The sequence below is a fragment of the Delphinus delphis genome, chromosome 7, assembly GCF_949987515.2.
Source record: "Delphinus delphis chromosome 7, mDelDel1.2, whole genome shotgun sequence".
Taxonomy (NCBI): Eukaryota; Metazoa; Chordata; class Mammalia; order Artiodactyla; family Delphinidae; genus Delphinus; species Delphinus delphis.
The window spans coordinates 126,518-149,554 of NC_082689.1; positions in this window are offsets into that span (position 1 = coordinate 126,518).

A 23,037-nucleotide genomic window follows, 5' to 3' on the forward strand; every position below is an offset into this window, starting at 1 on the left:
CGTCCCCTAACCGTAACCCTAGCCCGAACTCTAATCCTAACCCTTCCCCGAAGCCTGACCCTCACCCGTCCCCTAATCCTAACCCGTACGCTAACACTAACCCGCGCCATCACACGCACGCTCCCCCTAAAGCGTTGCCGTACCCTCACCTGGACCCTAAACCGTCCCCGTCCCCTAACCCTAACCCTAGCCCGAACCCTAACCCTAACCCTTCCCCGAAGCCTGACCCTCACCCGTCCCCTAATCCTAACCTGTACGCTAACACTAACCCGTGCCCTCACACGACGCTCCCCCTAAAGCGTTGCCGTACCCTCACCTGGACCCTAAACCGTCCCCGTCCCCTAACCCTAACCCTAGCCCGAACCCTAACCCTAACCCTTCCCCGAAGCCTGACCCTCACCCATCCCCTAATACTAACCCGTACGCTAACACTAACCCGCGCCCTCACACGCACGCTCCCCCTAAAGCGTTGCCGTAACCTCACCTGGACCCTAAACCGTCCCCGTCCCCTAACACTAACCCTAGCCCGAACACTTGCCCTAACCCTTCCCCGAAGCCTGACCCTCACCCGTCCCCTAATCCTAACCCGTACGCTAACACTAACCCGCGCCCTCACACGCACGCTCCCCCTAAAGCGTTGCCGTACCCTCACCTGGACCCTAAACCGTCCCCGTCCCCTAACCCTAACCCTAGCCCGAACCCTAACCCTAACCCTTCCCCGAAGCCTGACCCTCACCCGTCCCCTAATCCTAACCCGTACGCTAACACTAACCCGCGCCCTCACACGCACGCTCCCCCTAAAGCGTTGCCGTACCCTCACCTGGACCCTAAACCGTCCCCGTCCCCTAACCCTAACCCTAGCCCGAACCCTAACCCTAACCCTTCCCCGAAGCCTGACCCTCACCCGTCCCCTAATCCTAACCCGTACGCTAACACTAACCCGCGCCCTCACACGCACGCTCCCCCTAAAGCGTTGCCGTACCCTCACCTGGACCCTAAACCGTCCCCGTCCCCTAACCCTAACCCTAGCCCGAACACTTGCCCTAACGCTTCCCCGAAGCCTGACCCTCACCCGTCCCCTAATCCTAACCCGTACGCTAACACTAACCCGCGCCCTCACACGCACGTTCCCCCTAAAGCGTTGCCGTACCCTCACCTGGACCCTAAACCGTCCCCGTCCCCTAACCCTAACCCTAGCCCGAACCCTAACCCTAAACCTTCCCCGAAGCCTGACCCTCACCCGTCCCCTAATCCTAACCCGTACGCTAACACTAACCCGCGCCCTCACACGCACGTTCCCCCTAAAGCGTTGCCGTACCCTCACCTGGACCCTAAACCGTCCCCGTCCCCTAACCCTAACCCTAGCGCGAACTCTAATCCTAACCCTTCCCCGAAGCCTGACCCTCACCCGTCCCCTAATCCTAACCCGTTCGCTAACACTAACCCGCGCCATCACACGCACGCTCCCCCTAAAGCGTTGCCGTACCCTCACCTGGACCGTAAACCGTCCCCGTCCCCTAACCCTAACCCTAGCCCGAACCCTAACCCTAACCCTTCCCCGAAGCCTGACCCTCACCCGTCCCCTAATCCTAACCTGTACGCTAACACTAACCCGTGCCCTCACACGCACGCTCCCCCTAAAGCGTTGCCGTACCCTCACCTGGACCCTAAACCGTCCCCGTCCCCTAACCCTAACCCTAGCCCGAGCACTTGCCCTAACCCTTCCCCGAAGCCTGACCCTCACCCGTCCCCTAATCCTAACCCGTACGCTAACACTAACCCGCGCCCTCACACGCACGCTCCCCCTAAAGCGTTGCCGTACCCTCACCTGGACCCTAAACCGTCCCCGTCCCCTAACCCTAACCCTAGCCCGAACCCTAACCCTAACCCTTCACCGAAGCCTGACCCTCACCCGTCCCCTAATCCTAACCCGTACGCTAACACTAACCCGCGCCCTCACACGCACGCTCCCCCTAAAGCGTTGCCGTACCCTCACCTGGACCCTAAACCGTCCCCGTCCCCTAACCCTAACCCTAGCCCGAACCCTAACCCTAACCCTTCCCCGAAGCCTGACCCTCACCCGTCCCCTAATCCTAACCCGTACGCTAACACTAACCCGCGCCCTCACACGCACGCTCCCCCTAAAGCGTTGCCGTACCCTCACCTGGACCCTAAACCGTCCCCGTCCCCTAACCCTAACCCTAGCCCGAACCCTAACCCTAACCCTTCCCCGAAGCCTGACCCTCACCCGTCCCCTAATCCTAACCTGTACGCTAAAACTAACCCGCGCCCTCACACGCACGCTCCCCCTAAAGCTTTGCCGTTCCCTCACCTGGACCCTAAACCATCCCCGTCCCCTAACCCTAACCCTAGCCTGAACCCTAACCCTAACCCTTCCTCAAAGCCTGACCCTCACCCGTCCCCTAATCCAAACCCGTACGCTTACACTAACCCGCGCCCTCACACGCACGCTCCCCCTAAAGCGTTGCCGTACCCTCACCTGGACCCTAAACCGTCCCCGTCCCCTAACCCTAACCCTCGCCCGAACCCTAAACATAACCCTTCCCCGAAGCCTGACCCTCACCCGTGCCCTAATCCTAACCCGTACGCTAACACTAACCTGCGCCCTCACACGCACGCTCCCCCTAAAGCGTTGCCGTACCCTCACCTGGACCCTAAACCGTCCCCGTCCCCTAACCCTAACCCTAGCCCGAACCCTAAACCTAACCCTTTCCCGAAGCCTGACCCTCACCCGTCCCCTAATCCTAACCCGTACGCTAACACTAACCCGCGCCCTCACACGCACGCTCCCCCTAAAGCGTTGCCGTACCCTCACCTGGACCCTAAACCGTCCCCGTCCCCTAACACTAACCCTAGCCCGAACACTTGCCCTAACCCTTCCCCGAACCCTGACCCTCACCCGTCCCCTAATCCTAACCCGTACGCTAACACTAACCCGCGCCCTCACACGCACGCTCCCCCTAAAGCGTTGCCGTACCCTCACCTGGACCCTAAACCGTCCCCGACCCCTAACCCTAACCCTAGCCCGAACCCTAACCCTAACCCTTCACCGAAGCCTGACCCTCACCCGTCCCCTAATCCTAACCCGTACGCTAACACTAACCCGCGCCCTCACACGCACGCTCCCCCTAAAGCATTGCCGTACCCTCACCTGGACCCTAAACCGTCCCCGTCCCCTAACCCTAACCCTAGCCCGAACCCTAACCCTAACCCTTCCCCGAAGCCTGACCCTCACCCGTGCCCTAATCCTAACCCGTACGCTAACACTAACCCGCGCCCTCACACGCCCGCTCGCCCTAAAGCGTTGCCGTACCCTCACCTGGACCCTAAACCGTCCCCGTCCCCTAACCCTAACCCTAGCCCGAACCCTAACCCTAACCCTTCCCCGAAGCCTGACCCTCACCCGTCCCCTAATCCTAACCCGTACGCTAACACTAACCCGCGCCCTCACACGCACGCTCCCCCTAAAGCGTTGCCGTACCCTCACGTGGACCCTAAACCATCCCCGTCCCCTAACCCTAACCCTAGCCCGAAGCCGAACCCTAACCCTTCCCCGAAGCCTGACCCTCACCCGTCCCCTAATCCTAACCCGTACGCTAACACTAACCCGCGCCCTCACACGCACGCTCCCCCTAAAGCGTTGCCGTACCCTCACCTGGACCCTAAACCGTCCCCGTCCCCTAACCCTAACCCTAGCCCGAACCTTAACCCTAACCCTTCCCCAAAGCCTTACCCTCACCCGTCCCCTAATCCTAACCCGTACGCTAACACTAACCCGCGCCCTCACACGCACGCTCCCCCTAAAGCGTTGCCGTACCCTCACCTGGACCCTAAACCGTCCCCGTCCCCTAACCCTAACCCTAGCCCGAACACTTGCCCTAACCCTTCCCCGAAGCCTGACCCTCACCCGTCCCCTAATCCTAACCCGTACGCTAACACTAACCCGCGCCCTCACACGCACGCTCCCCCTAAAGCGTTGCCGTACCCTCACCTGGACCCTAAACCGTCCCCGTCCCCTAACCCTAACCCTAGCCCGAACCCTAACCCTAACCCTTCCCCGAAGCCTGACCCTCACCCGTCCCCTAATCCTAACCCGTACGCTAACACTAACCCACGCCCTCACACGCACGCTCCCCCTAAAGCGTTGCCGTACCCTCACCTGGACCCTAAACCGTCCCCGTCCCCTAACCCTAACCCTAGCCCGAACCCTAACCCTAACCCTTCCCCGAAGCCTGACCCTCACCCGTCCCCTAATCCTAACCCGTACGCTAACACTAACCCACGCCCTCACACGCACGCTCCCCCTAAAGCGTTGCCGTACCCTCACCTGGACCCTAAACCGTCCCCGTCCCCTAACCCTAACCCTAGCCCGAACACTTGCCCTAACGCTTCCCCGAAGCCTGACCCTCACCCGTCCCCTAATCCTAACCCGTACGCTAACACTAACCCGCGCCCTCACACGCGCACTCCCCCTAAAGCGTTGCCATACCCTCACCTGGACCCTAAACCGTCCCCGTCCCCTAACCCTAACCCTAGCCCGAACCCTAACCCTAACCCTTCCCCGAAGCCTGACCCTCACCCGTCCCCTAATCCTAACCCGTACGCTAACACTAACCCGCGCCCTCACACGCACGCTCCCCCTAAAGCGTTGCCGTACCCTCACCTGGACCCTAAACCGTCCCCGTCCCCTAACCATAACCCTAGCCCGAACCCTAACCCTAACCCTTCCCCGAAGCCTGACCCTCACCCGTCCCCTAATCCTAACCCGTACGCTAACACTAACCCGCGCCCTCACACGCACGCTCCCCCTAAAGCGTTGCTGTACCCTCACCTGGACCCTAAACCGTCCCCGTCCCCTAACCCTAACCCTAGCCCGAACCCTAACCCTAACCCTTCCCCGAAGCCTGACCCTCACCCGTCCCCTAATCCTAACCCGTACGCTAACACTAACCCGCGCCCTCACACGCACGCTCCCCCTAAAGCGTTGCCGTACCCTCACCTGGACCCTAAACCGTCCCTGTCCCCTAACCCTAACCCTAGCCCGAACCCTAACCCTAACCCTTCCCCGAAGCCTGACCCTCACCCGTCCCCTAATCCTAACCCGTACGCTAACACTAACCCGCGCCCTCACACGCACGCTCCCCCTAAAGCGTTGCCGTACCCTCACCTGGACCCTAAACCGTCCCCGTCCCCTAACCCTAACCCTAGCCCGAACCCTAAACGTAACCCTTCCCCGAAGCCTGACCCTCACCCGTCCCCTAATCCTAACCCGTACGCTAACACTAACCCGCGCCCTCACATGCACGCTCCCCCTAAAGCGTTGCTGTACCCTCACCTGGACCCTAAACCTTCCCAGTCCCCTAACCCTAACCCTAGCCCGAACCCTAACCCTAACCCTTCCCCGAAGCCTGACCCTCACCCGTCCCCTAATCCTAACCCGTACGCTAACACTAACCCGCGCCCTCACACGCACGCTCCCCCTAAAGCGTTGCCGTACCCTCACCTGGACCCTAAACCGTCCCCGTCCCCTAACCCTAACCCTAGCCCGAACCCTAACCCTAACCCTTCCCCGAAGCCTGACCCTCACCCGTCCCCTAATCCTAACCCGTACGCTAACACTAACCCGCGCCCTCACACGCACGCTCCCCCTAAAGCGTTGCTGTACCCTCACCTGGACCCTAAACCGTCCCCGTCCCCTAACCCTAACCCTAGCCCGAACCCTAGCCCTAACCCTTCCCCGAAGCCTGACCCTCACCCGTCTTCTAATCCTAACCCGTACACTAACACTAACCCGCGCCCTCACACGCACGCTCCCCCTAAAGCGTTGCCGTACCCTCACCTGGACCCTAAACCGTCCCCGTTCCCTAACCCTAACCCTAGACCGAACCCTAACCCTAACCCTTCCACGAAGCCTGACCCTCACCCGTCTTATAATCCTAACCCGTACGCTAACAATAACCCGCGCCCTCACACGCACGCTCCCCCTAAAGCGCTGCCGTACCCTCACCTGGACCCTAAACCGTCCCCGTCCCCTAACCCTAACCCTAGCCCGAACCCTAACCCTAACCCTTCCCCGAAGCCTGACCCTCACCCGTCCCCTAATCCTAACCCGTACGCGAACACTAACCCGCGCCCTCAAACGCATGCTCCCCCTAAAGCGTTGCCGTACCCTCACCTGGACCCTAAACCGTCCCCGTCCCCTAACCCTAACCCTAGCCCGAACCCTAACCCTAACCCTTCCGCGAAGCCTGACCCTCACCCGTGCCCTAATCCTAACCCGTACGCTAACACTAACCCGCGCCCTCACACGCACGCTCCCCCTAAAGCGTTGCCGTACCCTCACCTGGACCCTAAACCGTCCCCGTCCCCTAACCCTAACCCTAGCCCGAACCCTAACCCTAACCCTTCCCCGAAGCCTGACCCTCACCCGTCTTATAATCCTGACCCGTACGCTAACACTAACCCGCGCCCTCACACGCACGCTCCCCCTAAAGCGTTGCCGTACCCTCACCTCGACCCTAAACCGTCCCCGTCCCCTAACCCTAACCCTAGCCCGAACACTAACCCTAACCCTTCCCGATGCCTGACCCTCACCAGTCCCCTAATCCTAACCCGTACGCTAACACTAACCCGCGCCCTCACACGCACGCTCCCCCTAAAGCGTTGCCGTACCCTCACCTGGACCCTAAACCATCCCCGTCCCCTAACCCTAACCCTAGTCCGAACCCTAGCCCTAACCCTTCCCCGAAGCCTGACCCTCACCCGTGCCTTAATCCTAACCCGTACGCTAACACTAACCCGCGCCCTCACACGCACGTTCCCCTAAAGCGTTGCCGTACCCTCACCTCGACCCTAAACCGTCCCCGTCCCCTAACCCTAACCCTAGCCCGAACACTAACCCTAACCCTTCCCGATGCCTGACCCTCACCAGTCCCCTAATCCTAACCCGTACGCTAACACTAACCCGCGCCCTCACACGCACGCTCCCCCTAAAGCGTTGCCGTACCCTCACCTGGACCCTAAACCATCCCCGTCCCCTAACCCTAACCCTAGTCCGAACCCTAACCCTAACCCTTCCCCGAAGCCTGACCCTCACCCGTCCCCTAATCCTAACCCGTACGCTAACACTAACCCACGCCCTCACACGCACGCTCCCCCTAAAGCGTTGCCGTACCCTCACCTGGACCCTAAACCGTCCCCGTCCCCTAACCCTAACCCTAGCCCGAACCCTAACCCTAACCCTTCCCCGAAGCCTGACCCTCACCCGTCCCCTAATCCTAACCCGTACGCTAACACTAACCCACGCCCTCACACGCACGCTCCCCCTAAAGCGTTGCCGTACCCTCACCTGGACCCTAAACCGTCCCCGTCCCCTAACCCTAACCCTAGCCCGAACACTTGCCCTAACGCTTCCCCGAAGCCTGACCCTCACCCGTCCCCTAATCCTAACCCGTACGCTAACACTAACCCGCGCCCTCACACGCACGCTCCCCCTAAAGCGTTGCCGTACCCTCACCTGGACCCTAAACCGTCCCCGTCCCCTAACCCTAACCCTAGCCCGAACCCTAACCCTAACCCTTCCCCGAAGCCTGACCCTCACCCGTCCCCTAATCCTAACCCGTACGCTAACACTAACCCGCGCCCTCACACGCACGCTCCCCCTAAAGCGTTGCTGTACCCTCACCTGGACCCTAAACCGTCCCCGTCCCCTAACCCTAACCCTAGCCCGAACCCTAACCCTAACCCTTCCCCGAAGCCTGACCCTCACCCGTCCCCTAATCCTAACCCGTACGCTAACACTAACCCGCGCCCTCACACGCACGCTCCCCCTAAAGCGTTGCCGTACCCTCACCTGGACCCTAAACCGTCCCTGTCCCCTAACCCTAACCCTAGCCCGAACCCTAACCCTAACCCTTCCCCGAAGCCTGACCCTCACCCGTCCCCTAATCCTAACCCGTACGCTAACACTAACCCGCGCCCTCACACGCACGCTCCCCCTAAAGCGTTGCCGTACACTCACCTGGACCCTAAACCGTCCCCGTCCCCTAACCCTAACCCTAGCCCGAACCCTAAACGTAACCCTTCCCCGAAGCCTGACCCTCACCCGTCCCCTAATCCTAACCCGTACGCTAACACTAACCCGCGCCCTCACATGCACGCTCCCCCTAAAGCGTTGCTGTACCCTCACCTGGACCCTAAACCTTCCCAGTCCCCTAACCCTAACCCTAGCCCGAACCCTAACCCTAACCCTTCCCCGAAGCCTGACCCTCACCCGTCCCCTAATCCTAACCCGTACGCTAACACTAACCCGCGCCCTCACACGCACGCTCCCCCTAAAGCGTTGCCGTACCCTCACCTGTACCCTAAACCGTCCCCGTCCCCTAACCCTAACCCTAGCCCGAACCCTAGCCCTAACCCTTCCCCGAAGCCTGACCCTCACCCGTCTTATAATCCTAACCCGTACGCTAACACTGACCCGCGCCCTCACACGCACGCTCCCCCTAAAGCGTTGCCGTACCCTCACCTGGACCCTAAACCGTCCCCGTCCCCTAACCCTAACCCTAGCCCGAACCCTAACCCTAACCCTTCCCCGAAGCCTGACCCTCACCCGTCCCCTAATCCTAACCCGTACGCTAACACTAACCCGCGCCCTCACACGCACGCTCCCCCTAAAGCGTTGCCGTACCCTCACCTGGACCCTAAACCGTCCCCGTCCCCTAACCCTAACCCTAGCCCGAACCCTAACCCTAACGCTTCCCCGAAGCCTGACCCTCACCCGTCCCCTAATCCTAACCCGTACGCTAACACAAACCCGCGCCCTCACACGCACGCTCCCCCTAAAGCGTTGCCGTACCCTCACCTGGACCCTAAACCGTCCCCGTCCCCTAACCCTAACCCTAGCCCGAACCCTAACCCTAACCCTTCCCCGAAGCCTGACCCTCACCCGTCCCCTAATCCTAACCCGTACGCTAACACTAACCCGCGCCCTCACACGCACGCTCCCCCTAAAGCGTTGCTGTACCCTCACCTGGACCCTAAACCGTCCCCGTCCCCTAACCCTAACCCTAGCCCGAACCCTAGCCCTAACCCTTCCCCGAAGCCTGACCCTCACCCGTCTTCTAATCCTAACCCGTACACTAACACTAACCCGCGCCCTCACACGCACGCTCCCCCTAAAGCGTTGCCGTACCCTCACCTGGACCCTAAACCGTCCCCGTTCCCTAACCCTAACCCTAGACCGAACCCTAACCCTAACCCTTCCACGAAGCCTGACCCTCACCCGTCTTATAATCCTAACCCGTACGCTAACAATAACCCGCGCCCTCACACGCACGCTCCCCCTAAAGCGCTGCCGTACCCTCACCTGGACCCTAAACCGTCCCCGTCCCCTAACCCTAACCCTAGCCCGAACCCTAACCCTAACCCTTCCCCGAAGCCTGACCCTCACCCGTCCCCTAATCCTAACCCGTACGCGAACACTAACCCGCGCCCTCAAACGCATGCTCCCCCTAAAGCGTTGCCGTACCCTCACCTGGACCCTAAACCGTCCCCGTCCCCTAACCCTAACCCTAGCCCGAACCCTAACCCTAACCCTTCCGCGAAGCTTGACCCTCACCCGTGCCCTAATCCTAACCCGTACGCTAACACTAACCCGCGCCCTCACACGCACGCTCCCCCTAAAGCGTTGCCGTACCCTCACCTGGACCCTAAACCGTCCCCGTCCCCTAACCCTAACCCTAGCCCGAACCCTAACCCTAACCCTTCCCCGAAGCCTGACCCTCACCCGTCTTATAATCCTGACCCGTACGCTAACACTAACCCGCGCCCTCACACGCACGCTCCCCCTAAAGCGTTGCCGTACCCTCACCTCGACCCTAAACCGTCCCCGTCCCCTAACCCTAACCCTAGCCCGAACACTAACCCTAACCCTTCCCGATGCCTGACCCTCACCAGTCCCCTAATCCTAACCCGTACGCTAACACTAACCCGCGCCCTCACACGCACGCTCCCCCTAAAGCGTTGCCGTACCCTCACCTGGACCCTAAACCATCCCCGTCCCCTAACCCTAACCCTAGTCCGAACCCTAGCCCTAACCCTTCCCCGAAGCCTGACCCTCACCCGTGCCTTAATCCTAACCCGTACGCTAACACTAACCCGCGCCCTCACACGCACGCTCCCCCTAAAGCGTTGCCGTACACTCACTTGGATCCTACACCGTCCCCGTCCCCTAACCCTAACCCTAGCCCGAACCCTAACCCTAACCCTTCCCCGAAGCCAGACCCTCCCCATCCCCTAATCCTAACCCGTTCGCTAACACTAACCCGCGCCCTCACACGCTCGCTCCCCCTAAAGCGTTGCCGTACCCTCACCTGGACCCTAAACCGTCCCTATTCCCTAACCCTAACCCTAGCCCGAACCCTAACCCTAACCCTTCCCCGAAGCCTGACCCTCACCCGTCCCCTAATCCTTACCCGTACGCTAACACTAACCCGCGCCCTCACACGCACGCTCCCCCTAAAGCGTTGCCGTACCCTCACCTGGACCCTAAACCGTCCCCGTCCCCTAACCCTAACCCTAGCCCGAACCCTAACCCTAACCCTTCCCCGAAGCCTGACCCTCACCCGTCTTATAATCCTAACCCGTACGCTAACACTAACCCGCGCCCTCACACGCACGCTCCCCCTGAAGCGTTGCCGTACCCTCACCTGGACCCTAAACCGTCCCCGTCCCCTAACCCTAACCCTAGCCCGAACCCTAACCCTAACCCTTCCCCGAAGCCTGACCCTCACCCGTCCCCTAATCCTAACCCGTACGCTAACACTAACCCGCGCCCTCACACGCACGCACCCCCTAAAGCGTTGCCGTACCCTCACCTGGACCCTAAACCGTCCCCGTCCCCTAACCCTAACCCTAGCCCGAACCCTAACCCTAACCCTTCCCCGAAGCCTGACCCTCACCCGTCCCCTAATCCTAACCCATACGCTAACACTAACCCGCGCCCTCACACGCACGCTCCCCCTAAAGCGTTGCCGTACCCTCACCTGGACCCTAAACCGTCCCCGTCCCCTAACACTAACCCTAGCCCGAACCCTAACCCTAACCCTTCCCCGAAGCCTGACCCTCACCCGTCCCCTAATCCTAACCCGTACGCTAACACTAACCCGCGCCCTCACACGCACGCTCCCCGTAAAGCGTTGCCGTACCCTCACCTGGACCCTAAACCGTCCCCGTCCCCTAACCCTAACCCTAGCCCGAACCCTAGCCCTAACCCTTCCCCGAAGCCTGACCCTCACCCGTCCCCTAATCTTAACCCGAACGCTAAAACTAACACGGGCCCTCACACGCACGCTCCCCCTAAAGCGTTGCCGTACCCTCACCTGGACCCTAAACCGTCCCCGTCCCCTAACCCTAACCCTAGCCCGAACCCTAAAAGTAACCCTTCCCCGAAGCCTGACCCTCACCCGTCCCCTAATCCTAACCCGTACGCTAACACTAACCCGCGCCCTCACACGCACGCTCCCCCTAAAGCGTTGCCGTACCCTCACCTGGACCCTAAACCGTCCCCGTCCCCTAACCCTAACCCTAGCCCGAACCCTAACCCTAACCCTTCCCCGAAGCCTGACCCTCACCTGTCCCCTAATCCTAACCCGTACGCTAACACTAACCCGCGCCATCACACGCACGCTCCCCCTAAAGCGTTGCCGTACCCTCACCTGGACCCTAAACCGTCCCCGTCCCCTAAGCCTAACCCTAGCCCGAACCCTAACCCTAACGCTTCCCAGAAGCCTGACCCTCACCCGTGCCTTAATCCTAACCCGTACGCTAACAGTAACCCGCGCCCTCACACGCACGCTCCCCCTAAAGCGTTACCGTACCCTCACTTGGACCCTACACCGTCACCGTCCCCTAACCCTAACCCTAGCCCGAACCCTAACCCTAACACTTCCCCGAAGCCTGACCCTCACCCGTCCCCTAATCCTAACCCGTACGCTAACACTAACCCGCGCCCTCACACGCACGCTCCCCCTAAAGCGTTGCCGTACCCTCACCTGGACCCTAAACCGTCCCCGTCCCCTAACCCTAACCCTAGCCCGAACCCTAGCCCTAACCCTTCCCCGAAGCCTGACCCTCACCCGTCCCCTAATCCTAACCCGTACGCTAACACTAACCCGCGCCCTCACACGCACGCTCCCCCTAAAGCGTTGCTGTACCCTCACCTGGACCCTAAACCGTCCCCGTCCCCTAACCCTAACCCTAGCCGAACCCTAGCCCTAACCCTTCTCCGAAGCCTGACCCTCACCCGTCCCCTAATCCTAACCCGTACGCTAACACTAACCCGCGCCCTCACACGCACGCTCCCCCTAAAGCGTTGCCGTACCCTCACCTGGACCCTAAACCGTCCCCGTCCCCTAACCCTAAACCTAGCCCGAACCCTAACCCTAACCCTTCCCCGAAGCCTGACCCTCACCCGTTCCCTAATCCTAACCCGTACGCTAACACTAACCCGCGCCCTCACACGCACGCTCCCCGTAAAGCGTTGCCGTACCCTCACCTGGACCCTAAACCGTCCCCGTCCCCTAACCCTAACCCTAACCCGAACCCTAGCCCTAACCCTTCCCCGAAGCCTGACCCTCACCCGTCCAATATCCTAACCCGTACGCTAACACTAACCCGCGCCATCACACGCACGCTCCCCCTAAAGCGTTGCCGTACCCTCACCTGGACCCTAAACCGTCCCCGTCCCCTAACCCTAACCCTAGCCCGAACCCTAACCCTAACCCTTCCCCGAAGCCTGACCCTCACCCGTCCCCTAATCCTAACCCGTACGCTAACACTAACCCGCGCCCTCACACGCACGCTCCCCCTAAAGCATTGCCGTACCATCACCTGGACCATAAACCGTCGCCGTCCCCTAACCCTAACCCCAGCCCGAACCCTAACCCTAACCCTTCCCCGAAGCCTGACCCTCAACCGTGCCCTAATCCTAACCCGTACGCTAACATTAACCCGCGCCCTCACACGCACGCTCCCCCTAAAGCGTTGCCGTACCCTCACCTGGACCCTAAACCGTCCCCGTCCCCTAACCCTAACCCTAGCCCGAACCCTAAAAGTAACCCTTCCCCGAAGCCTGACCCTCACCCGTCCCCTAATCCTAAGCCGTACGCTAACACTAACCCGCGCCCTCACACGCACGCTCCCCCTAAAGCGTTGCCGTACCCTCACCTGGACCCTAAACCGTCCCCGTCCCCTAAGCCTAACCCTAGCCCGAACCCTAACCCTAATGCTTCCCAGAAGCCTGACCCTCACCCGTGCCTTAATCCTAACCCGTACGCTAACACTAACCCGCGCCCTCACACGCACGCTCCCCCTAAAGCGTTACCGTACCCTCACTTGGACCCTACACCGTCACCGTCCCCTAACCCTAACCCTAGCCCGAACCCTAACCCTAACCCTTCCCCGAAGCCTGACCCTCACCCGTCCCCTAATCCTAACCCGTACGCTAACACTAACCCGCGCCCTCACACGCACGCTCCCCCTAAAGCGTTGCCGTACCCTCACCTGGACCCTAAACCGTCCCCGTCCCCTAACCCTAACCCTAGCCCGAACCCTAGCCCTAACCCTTCCCCGAAGCCTGACCCTCACCCGTCCCCTAATCCTAACCCGTACGCTAACACTAACCCGCGCCCTCACACGCACGCTCCCCCTAAAGCGTTGCCGTACCCTCACCTGGACCCTAAACCGTCCCCGTCCCCTAACCCTAACCCTAGCCCGAACCCTAGCCCTAACCCTTCCCCGAAGCCTGAGCCTCACCCGTCCCCTAATCCTAACCCGTACGCTAACACTAACCCGCGCCATCACACGCACGCTCCCCCTAAAGCGTTGCCGTACCCTCACCTGGACCCTAAACCGTCCCCGTCCCCTAACCCTAACCCTAGCCCGAACCCTAACCCTAACCCTTCCCCGAAGCCTGACCCTCACCCGTCCCCTAATCCTAACCCGTATGCTAACACTAACCCGCGCCCTCACACGCACGCTCCCCCTAAAGCGTTGCCGTACCCTCACCTGGACCCTAAACCGTCCCCGTCCCCTAACCCTAACCCTAGACCGAACCCTAACCCTAACCCTTCCCCGAAGCCTGACCCTCACCCGTCCCCTAATCCTAACCCGAACGCTAAAACTAAACCGCGCCCTCACACGCACGCTCCCCCTAAAGCGTTGCCGTACCCTCACCTGGACCCTAAACCGTCCTCATCCCCTAACCCTAACCCTAGCCCGAACCCTAGCCCTAACCCTTCCCCGAAGCCTGACCCTCACCCGTCCCCTAATCCTAACCCGTACGCTAACACTAACCCGCGCCCTCACACGCACGCTCCACCTAAAGCGTTGCCGTACCCTCACCTGGACCCTAAACCGTCCCCGTCCCCTATCCCTAACCCTAGCCCGAACCCTAACCCTAACCCTTCTCCGAAGCCTGACCCTCACCCGTCCCCTAATCCTAACCCGTACGCTAACACTAACCCGCGCCCTCACACGCACGCTCCCCCTAAAGCATTGCCGTACCCTCACCTGGACCCTAAACCGTCGCCGTCCCCTAACCCTAACCCCAGCCCGAACCCTAACCCTAACACTTCCCCGAAGCCTGACCCTCAACCGTGCCCTAATCCTAACCCGTACGCTAACATTAACCCGCGCCCTCACACGCACGCTCCCCCTAAAGCGTTGCCGTACCCTCACCTAGACCCTAAACCGTCCCCGTCCCCTAACCCTAACCCTAGCCCGAACCCTAAAAGTAACCCTTCCCCGAAGCCTGACCCTCACCCGTCCCCTAATCCTAACCCGTACGCTAACACTAACCCGCGCCCTCACACGCACGCTCCCCCTAAAGCGTTGCCGTACCCTCACCTGGACCCTAAACCGTCCCCGTCCCCTAAGCCTAACCCTAGCCCGAACCCTAACCCTAACGCTTCCCAGAAGCCTGACCCTCACCCGTGCCTTAATCCTAACCCGTACGCTAACACTAACCCGCACCCTCACACGCACGCTCCCCCTAAAGCGTTACCGTACCCTCACTTGGACCCTACACCGTCACCGTCCCCTAACCCTAACCCTAGCCCGAACCCTAACCCTAACACTTCCCCGAAGCCTGACCCTCACCCGTCCCCTAATCCTAACCCGTACGCTAACACTAACCCGCGCCCAAACACGCACGCTCCCCCTAAAGCGTTGCCGTACCCTCACCTGGACCCTAAACCGTCCCCGTCCCCTAACCCTAACCCTAGCCCGAACCCTAACCCTAACCCTTCCCCGAAGCCTGACCCTCACCCGTCCCCTAATCCTAACCCGTACGCTAACACTAACCCGCGCCCTCACACGCACGCTCCCCCTAAAGCGTTGCCGTACCCTCACCTGGACCCTAAACCGTCCCCGTCCCCTAACCCTAACCCTAGCCCGAACCCTAACCCTAACCCTTCCCCGAAGCCTGACCCTCACCCGTCCCCTAATCCTAACCCATACGCTAACACTAACCCACGCCCTCACACGCACGCTCCCCCTAAAGAGTTGCCGTACCCTCACCTGGACCCTAAACCGTCCCCGTCCCCTAAGCCTAACCCTAGCCCGAACCCTAACCCTACCCTTCCCAGAAGCCTGACCCTCACCCGTGCCTTAATCCTAACCCGTACGCTAACACTAACCAGCGCCCTCACACGCATGCTCCCCCTAAAGCGTTACCGTACCCTCACTTGGACCCTACACCGTCACCGTCCCCTAACCCTAACCCTAGCCCGAACCCTAACACTAACCCTTCCCCGAAGCCTGACCCTCACCCGTCACCTAATCCTAACCCGTACGCTAACACTAACCCGCGCCCTCACACGCACGCTCCCCCTAAAGCGTTGCCGTACCCTCACCTGGACCCTAAACCGTCCCCGTCCCCTAACCCTAACCCTAGCCCGAACCCTAACCCTAACCCTTCCCCGAAGCCTGACCCTCACCCGTCCCCTAATCATAACCCGTACGCTAAACCTAACCCGCGCCCTCACACGCACGCTCCCCCTAAAGCGTTGCCGTGCCCTCACCTGGACCCTAAACCGTCCCCGTCCCCTAACCCTAACCCTAGCCCGAACCCTAACTCTAACCCTTCCCCGAAGCCTGATCCTCACCAGTCCCCTAATCCTAACCCGTACGCTAACACTAACCCGCGCCCTCACACGCACGCTCCACCTAAAGCGTTGCCGTACCCTCACCTGGACCCTAAACCGTCCCCGTCCCCTATCCCTAACCCTAGCCCGAACCCTAACCCTAACCCTTCTCCGAAGCCTGACCCTCACCCGTCCCCTAATCCTAACCCGTACGCTAACACTAACCCGCGCCCTCACACGCACGCTCCCCCTAAAGCATTGCCGTACCCTCACCTGGACCCTAAACCGTCGCCGTCCCCTAACCCTAACCCCAGCCCGAACCCTAACCCTAACACTTCCCCGAAGCCTGACCCTCAACCGTGCCCTAATCCTAACCCGTACGCTAACATTAACCCGCGCCCTCACACGCACGCTCCCCCTAAAGCGTTGCCGTACCCTCACCTGGACCCTAAACCGTCCCCGTCCCCTAACCCTAACCCTAGCCCGAACCCTAAAAGTAACCCTTCCCCGAAGCCTGACCCTCACCCGTCCCCTAATCCTAACCCGTACGCTAACACTAACCCGCGCCCTCACACGCACGCTCCCCCAAAGCGTTGCCGTACCCTCACCTGGACCCTAAACCGTCCCCGTCCCCTAAGCCTAACCCTAGCCCGAACCCTAACCCTAACGCTTCCCAGAAGCCTGACCCTCACCCGTGCCTTAATCCTAACCCGTACGCTAACACTAACCCGCACCCTCACACGCACGCTCCCCCTAAAGCGTTACCGTACCCTCAGTTGGACCCTACACCGTCACCGTCCCCTAACCCTAACCCTAGCCCGAACCCTAACCCTAACACTTCCCCGAAGCCTGACCCTCACCCGTCCCCTAATCCTAACCCGTACGCTAACACTAACCCGCGCCCAAACACGCACGCTCCCCCTAAAGCGTTGCCGTACCCTCACCTGGACCCTAAACCGTCCCCGTCCCCTAACCCTAACCCTAGCCCGAACCCTAACCCTAACCCTTCCCCGAAGCCTGACCCTCACCCGTCCCCTAATCCTAACCCGTACGCTAACACTAACCCGCGCCCTCACACGCACGCTCCCCCTAAAGCGTTGCCGTACCCTCACCTGGACCCTAAACCGTCCCCGTCCCCTAACCCTAACCCTAGCCCGAACCCTAACCCTAACCCTTCCCCGAAGCCTGACCCTCACCCGTCCCCTAATCCTAACCCATACGCTAACACTAACCCACGCCCTCACACGCACGCTCCCCCTAAAGAGTTGCCGTACCCTCACCTGGACCCTAAACCGTCCCCGTCCCCTAAGCCTAACCCTAGCCCGAACCCTAACCCTACCCTTCCCAGAAGCCTGACCCTCACCCGTGCCTTAATCCTAACCCGTACGCTAACACTAACCAGCGCCCTCACACGCATGCTCCCCCTAAAGCGTTACCGTACCCTCACTTGGACCCTACACCGTCACCGTCCCCTAACCCTAACCCTAGCCCGAACCCTAACACTAACCCTTCCCCGAAGCCTGACCCTCACCCGTCACCTAATCCTAACCCGTACGGTAACACTAACCCGCGCCCTCACACGCACGCTCCCCCTAAAGCGTTGCCGTACCCTCACCTGGACCCTAAACCGTCCCCGTCCCCTAACCCTAACCCTAGCCCGAACCCTAACTCTAACCCTTCCCCGAAGCCTGATCCTCACCAGTCCCCTAATCCTAACCCGTACGCTAACACTAACCCGCGCCCTCACACGCACGCTCCACCTAAAGCGTTGCCGTACCCTCACCTGGACCCTAAACCGTCCCCGTCCCATAACCCTAAGCCTAGCCCGAACCCTAACCCTAACCCTTCCCCGAAGCCTGACCCTCACCCGTCCCCTAATCCTAACCCGTACGCTAACACTAACCCGCGCCCTCACACGCACGCTCCCCCTAAAGCGTTGCCGTACCCTCACCTGGACCCTAAACCGTCCCCGTCCCCTAACCCTAACCCCAGCCCGAACCCTAACCCTAACCCTTCCCCGAAGCCTGAACCTCAAACGTGCCCTAATCCTAACCCGTACGCTAACACTAACCCGCGCCCTCACACGCACGCTCCCCCTAAAGCGTTGCCGTACCCTCACCTGGACCCTAAACCGTCCCCGTCCCCTAAGCCTAACCCTAGCCCGAACCCTAACCCTAACGCTTCCCAGAAGCCTGACCCTCACCCGTGCCTTAATCCTAACCCGTACGCTAACACTAACCCGCACCCTCACACGCACGCTCCCCCTAAAGCGTTACCGTACCCTCACTTGGACCCTACACCGTCACCGTCCCCTAACCCTAACCCTAGCCCGAACCCTAACCCTAACACTTCCCCGAAGCCTGACCCTCACCCGTCCCCTAATCCTAACCCGTACGCTAACACTAACCCGCGCCCAAACACGCACGCTCCCCCTAAAGCGTTGCCGTACCCTCACCTGGACCCTAAACCGTCCCCGTCCCCTAACCCTAACCCTAGACCGAACCCTAACCCTAAACCTTCCCCGAAGCCTGACCCTCACCCGTCACCTAATCCTAACCCGTACGCTAACACTAACCCGCGCCCTCACACGCACGCTCCCCCTAAAGCGTTGCCGTACCCTCACCTGGACCCTAAACCGTCCCCATCCCCTAACCCTAACCCTAGCCCGAACCCTAACCCTAACTCTTCCCCGAAGCCTGACCCTCAGCCGTCCCCTAATCCTAACCCGTACGCTAACACTAACCCGCGCCCTCACACGCACGCTCCCCCTAAAGCGTTGCCGTACCCTCACCTGGACCCTAAACCGTCCCCGTCCCCTAACCCTAACCCTAGCCCGAACCCTAACCCTAACCCTTCCCCGAAGCCTGACCCTCACCCGTCCCCTAATCCTAACCCGTACGCTAAACCTAACCCGCGCCCTCACACGCACGCTCCCCCTAAAGCGTTGCCGTGCCCTCACCTGGACCCTAAACCGTCCTCCTCCCCTAACCCTAACCCTAGCCCAAACCCTAACCCTAACCCTTCCCCGAAGCCTGACCCTCACCCGTCCCCTAATCCTAACCCGTACGCTAACACTAACCCGCGCCCTCACACGCACGCTCCCCCTAAAGCGTTGCCGTACCCTCACCTGGACCCTAAACCGTCCCCGTCCCCTAACCCTAACCCTAGCCCGAACCCTAACCCTAACCCTTCCCCGAAGCCTGACCCTCAACCGTGCCCTAATCCTAACCCGTACGCTAACATTAACCCGCGCCCTCACACGCACGCTCCCCCTAAAGCGTTGCCGTACCCTCACCTGGACCCTAAACCGTCCCCGTCCCCTAACCCTAACCCTAGCCCGAACCCTAAACGTAACCCTTCCCCGAAGCCTGACACTCACCCGTCCCCTAATCCTAACCCGTACGCTAACACTAACCCGCGCCCTCACACGCACGCTCCCCCTAAAGCGTTGCCGTACCCTCACCTGGACCCTAAACCGTCCCCGTCCCCTAACCCTAACCCTAGCCCGAACCCTAACCCTAACCCTTCCCGGAAGCCTGACCCTCACCCGTCCCCTAATCCTAACCCGTACGCTAAACCTAACCCGCGCCCTCACACGCACGCTCCCCCTAAAGCGTTGCCGTGCCCTCACCTGGACCCTAAACCGTCCCCGTCCCCTAACCCTAACCCTAGCCCGAACCCTAACTCTAACCCTTCCCCGAAGCCTGATCCTCACCCGTCCCCTAATCCTAACCCGTACGCTAACACTAACCCGCGCCCTCACACGCACGCTCCACCTAAAGCGTTGCCGTACCCTCACCTGGACCCTAAACCGTCCCCGTCCCATAACCCTAAGCCTAGCCCGAACCCTAACCCTAACCCTTCCCCGAAGCCTGACCCTCACCCGTCCCCTAATCCTAACCCGTACGCTAACACTAACCCGCGCCCTCACACGCACGCTCCCCCTAAAGCGTTGCCGTACCCTCACCTGGACCCTAAACTGTCCCCGTCCCCTAACCCTAACCCCAGCCCGAACCCTAACCCTAACCCTTCCCCGAAGCCTGAACCTCAAACGTGCCCTAATCCTAACCCGTACGCTAACATTAACCCGCGCCCTCACACGCTAGCTCCCCCTAAAGCGTTGCCGTACCCTCACCTGGACCCTAAACCGTCCCTGTCCCCTAACCCTAACCCTAGCCCGAACCCTAAACGTAACCCTTCCCCGAAGCCTGACCCTCACCCGTCCCCTTATCCTAACCCGTACGCTAACACTAACCCGCGCCCTCACACGCACGCTCCCCCTAAAGCGTTGCCGTACCCTCACCTGGACCCTAAACCGTCCCCGTCCCCTAAACCTAACCCTAGCCCGAACCCTAACCCTAACCCTTCCCCGAAGACTGACCCTCACCCGTCCCCAATCCTAATCCGTACGCTAACACTAACCCGCGCCCTCACACGCACGCTCCCCCTAAAGCGTTGCCGTACCCTCACCTGGACCCTAAACCGTCCCCGTCCCCTAAGCCTAACCCTAGCCCGAACACTTGCCCTAACGCTTCCCCGAAGCCTGACCCTCACCCGTACCCTAATCCTAACCCGTACGCTAACACTAACCCGCGCCCTCACACGCACGCTCCCCCTAAAGCGTTGCCGTACCCTCACCTGGACCCTAAACCGTGCCCGTCCCCTAACCCTAACCCTAGCCCGAACCCTAACCCTAACCCTTCCCCGAAGCCTGAAACTCACACGTCCCCTAATCCTAACCCGTACGCTAACACTAACCCGCTCCCTCACACGCACGCTCCCCCTAAAGCTTTGCCGTACCCTCACCTGGACCCTAAACCGTCCCCGTCCCCTAACACTAACCCTAGCCCGAACCCTAACCCTAACCCTTCCCCGAAGCCTGACCCTCACCCGTCCCCTAATCCTAACCCGTACGCTAACACTAACCCGCGCCCTCACACGCACGCTCCCCCTAAAGCGTTGCCGTACCCTCACCTGGACCCTAAACCGTCCCCGTCCCCTAACACTAACTCTAGCCCGAACCCTAGCCCTAACACTTCCCCGAAGCCTGACCCTCACCCATGCCCTAATCCTAACCCGTACGCTAACACTAACCCGCGCCCTCACACGCACGCTCCCCCTAAAGCTTTGCCGTACCCTCACCTGGACTCTAAACCGTCCCCGTCCCCTAACCCTAACCATAGCCCGAACCCTAACCCTAACCCTTCCCCGAAGCCTGACCCTCACCCGTCCCCTAATCTTAACCCGTAGGCTAACACTAACCCGCGCCCTCACACGCACGCTCCCCCTAAAGCGTTGCCGTACCCTCACCTGGACCCTAAACCGTCCCCGTCCCCTAACCCTAACCCTAGCCCGGACCCTAACCCTAACCCTTCCCCGAAGCCTGACCCTCACCCGTCCCCTAATCCTAAACCGTACGCTAACACTAACCCGCGCCCTCACACGCACGCTCCCCCTAAAGCGTTGCCGTACCCTCACCTGGACCCTAAACCGACCCCGTCCCCTAACCCTAACCCTAGCCCGAACACTTGCCCTAACGCTTCCCCGAAGCCTGACCCTCACCCGTCCCCTAATCCTAACCCGTACGCTAACACTAACCCGCGCCCTCACACGCACGCTCCCCCTAAAGCGTTGCCGTACCCTCACCTGGACCCTAAACCGTCCCCGTCCCCTAACCCTAACCCCAGCCCGAACCCTAACCCTAAGCCTTCCCCGAAGCCTGAACCTCAAACGTGCCCTAATCCTAACCCGTACGCTAACATTAACCCGCGCCCTCACACGCTCGCTCCCTCTAAAGCGTTGCCGTACCCTCACCTGGACCCTAAACCGTCCCTGTCCCCTAACCCTAACCCTAGCCCGAACCCTAAACGTAACCCTTCCCCGAAGCCTGACCCTCACCCGTCCCCTTATCCTAACCCGTACAGTAACACTAACCCGCGCCCTCACACGCACGCTCCCCCTAAAGCGTTGCCGTACCCTCACCTGGACCCTAAACCGTCCCCGTCCCCTAACCCTAACCCTAGCCCGAACCCTAACCCTAACCCTTCCCCGAAGCCTGACCCTCACCCGTCCCCTAATCCTAATCCGTACGCTAACACTAACCCGCGCCCTCACACGCACGCTCCCCCTAAAGCGTTGCCGTACCCTCACCTGGACCCTAAACCGTCCCCGTCCCCTAACCCTAACCCTAGCCCGAACACTTGCCCTAACGCTTCCCCGAAGCCTGACCCTCACCCGTCCCCTAATCCTAACCCGTACGCTAACACTAACCCGCGCCCTCACACGCACACTCCCCCTAAAGCGTTGCCGTACCCTCACCTGGACCCTAAACCGTCCCCATCCCCTAACCCTAACCCTAGCCCGAACCCTAACCCTAACCCTTCCCCGAAGCCTGACCCTCACCCGTCCCCTAATCCTAACCCGTACGCTAACACTAACCCGCGCCCTCACACGCACGCTCCCCCTAAAGCGTTGCCGTACCCTCACCTGGACCCTAAACCGTCCCCGTCCCCTAACCCTAACCCTAGCCCGAACCCTAACCCTAACCCTTCCCCGAAGCCTGACCCTCACCCGTCCCCTAATCCTAACCCGTACGCTAACACTAACCCGCGCCCTCACAAGCACGCTCCCGCTAAAGCGTTGCCGTACCCTCACCTGGACCCTAAACCGTCCCCGTCCCCTAACCCTAACCCTAGCCCGAACCCTAACCCTAACCTTTCCCCGAAGCCTGACCCTCACCCGTCCCCTAATCCTAACCCGTACGCTAACACTAACCCGCGCCCTCACACGCACGCTCCACCTAAAGCGTTGCCGTACCCTCACCTGGACCCTAAACCGTCCCCGTCCCCTAACCCTAACCCTAGCCCGAACCCTA